The following is a 2,742-nucleotide window of genomic DNA, read 5'->3' as shown; positions in this document are numbered from 1 at the left end:
AAAAAAAAAAGCCCAAGACAGCCTGAAAATGTATCAATTTCAGGTTTTCGAAAAGATAATTTTTTAAAAGATTTTTTTTTTTTTTTTATAAATTTCCTTGTATATTTGTGAGAGATTATCAGAGTCTTGAGGTGAGTTTTTTTTTTGTTTCTTTTTATTGGTAGAAAAGAAGATAACTAGTTGGTAAACCACACGTTGGACACACATTCTATAATGCTCTTAGTATAAGATTAGATAAGAAGAAGCACCAGGAAAGAGTTGTTTATTGGAGGAAAGAGGATGGCTAGGGTTTTGCTTTGGTGCTCTGTCGGCGATTTCATCTTCTTCTACTAGCAACCCTAGATCTCATTCAGCAATCATTTCAAGTTCTATTGCTGTTCATTAGGCCTTTGTGGTTTCAGTTACTCTGTACTCCAGATCTGAAAACGGAGTATCTTGTTCCAGATCTACCCTGTCTTTGGATCTCAACAAAGTTCGAAAGCTCTGGAAGAATGAATCGACCAAGGAAGAAGAAGGAGATGACTCTCATGGAAGAGTTGCGTGAACGTAATCTGCTTAATGAAGGTGAGCTGGTCGAAATCCCAGATCTGCAGAATAATGATTTGATAGAGGAGAACTCGATGAGTGTTGTTGTTTGCTGTTTGAATCCGGTAGTTCATAAGGTTGGTGGACTTGTTAAAGCTTTGCCTGCTATTTGGGGTCTAGATGATAGGGTTCGAGGGAGAGGAGTAGGAGATAATCGGGTCCAGTTTATCTTCGAATCAGAAGGAGATCTTTATCATGTCTTGTTTAGAGGTCCTTAGTTTGTTAATGGGTGGATAGTCTCGCAGGATCAATGGAAGCCTAACCCGGGACCGGACTTCCTTAACAAAATCCTCTTCTAGGTTCTTATAAGAAATATCCCCATTCATCTCCTGAAGAAGCAGGCAGTGGAGAGTATCATTGAACCTCGGGGTAAGGTGGAAGCGGTTGAATTACATGCTAAAAACTCTAACTCTTTAGAGTATGTGAGGGCTAGAACTTGGTTCAAAGCGGATGTACCGTTGGAGTTTGTTAAAAATGCTAAGTTCTCATCCGGTGAGGTGATCAAAGTGGAGCTAGCGTATGAAAAGCTCTTGAAGGTTTGTTTCTTATGTATGCGGCTTACCCATGACCAGGCAAACTGCCCCATGTTAGCGTCTCAGAAATCAGGCACCAAGAGAGGAAATAGAAAAGTTCATCTTGGCGAGACTCAGAGTGTTAAGGGCAAAGGAAAGACCATCTCCTTGGAGGATAACGTATGTGAACCTGCACTTTCTGAACCTATCCATTCTGGTAAGAAAACGAAGGAAAGGTTACAATGGCCTAGAGGACGTGACCATGGAAAGAAGGCGCTTCTAGTTCAGGAATGGAGACCAAAAGAGCTAGTAATTCATCAGGAAAGAGTAGAGGAAGGTAGTGCTAGGGGAGAGGGTTCAAAAAATTCAGGAGAATCGGTCCTATCGCCTTCGAAAAAGAGGCGCTTGAGCAACAGTGGGGAAAGACAGTCGAAGAAAGCTAAAACTAGTGGAGAGTCCCCTTCTGTGTTTGAGAGACTGGGAAACACTGGGGATAAAGTAAAGGACTCAGAGAGGACAAGCTCGTCCGGAGGAAAGAAGAAGCGTTCTCCAACAGTCTTCGATAGACTCGGATCTCAAGTGGCAAGCTCGAGTCCTCATTCAGGAGCGTCTGCTTCGATGTCCTCTCATTCTACTCAAGTAGTAGCTCATTTACAGAATCATTCTGCCCATGTGGCAGGAAAGTCTCCCATTCTCTCAGGGGAATTGGGAGCAAATTTGAAAGAAGGGTTGATGTTTAATTCCAACCCTTCAAAATCCATATGAAGCTATTGAGCTGGAACTGTCAGGGGGTGGGAAATACCCTACAGTTCGACACCTGAGGGAAATACGAGGTCGGTATTTCCCAGAGGTAATATTCCTCTGTGAGACCAAGAATAAACGACACTATTTGGAAAATGTGCTGCATCATTTAGGTTATTTTGACCTACACACGATAGAGCCAGTTGGTAAGAGTGGAGGATTGGCGCTGATGTGGAGAGAGTCAGTCTCAGTAAAGATTTTACAGTCAGATAAGAGGATGATAGACGCCTTTATTAGTTGGCAAGGCAAGGAGTTTTACTTAACCGGTATTNGAGACTTTCTGAGTTTCGTCCAATAAGCCTCAGTAATGTTGTCTATAAAATCATTGCAAAGATTCTGGCTAACAGGCTTAAGAAAGTTATACCAGGGGTGGTGTCAGAAACTCAAGCTGCTTTCATTAAAAAAAGGTTGATCACAGACAACATCCTAGTCGCTCATGAGCTCCTTCATGCACTGGACTCACAAAATAAATGCTCTGAGGAGTTTGTTGCAATCAAAACGGACATCTCCAAAGCGTTTGACAGGGTGGAATGGTCGTTTCTACAAGATGCTCTGAAACTATTTGGCTTCTCGAAGAAGTGGATAAGTCTGATTATGAGTTGTGTTGGAACAGTTAGTTATCAGGTGTTAATCAATGGATCACCATATGGAGAGATCGTCCCAACCAGAGGTTTGCGTCAAGGGGACCCTTTGTCCCCTTATTTGTTTGTCCTGTGCTCTGAAGTTCTGGTCAGAATGTTACAAGATGCAGAGAGTGAAGATAAGATCTCAGGACTTAAAGTTGCTAGAAGTGCACCACCGGTGTCTCATCTATTGTTCGCAGATGACAGTATCTTTTACTGTA

Source organism: Camelina sativa, chromosome 1 (assembly GCF_000633955.1).
Source record: "Camelina sativa cultivar DH55 chromosome 1, Cs, whole genome shotgun sequence".
NCBI classification, from domain to species: domain Eukaryota; kingdom Viridiplantae; phylum Streptophyta; class Magnoliopsida; order Brassicales; family Brassicaceae; genus Camelina; species Camelina sativa.
Note: the sequence above shows the minus strand (reverse complement) of the source record.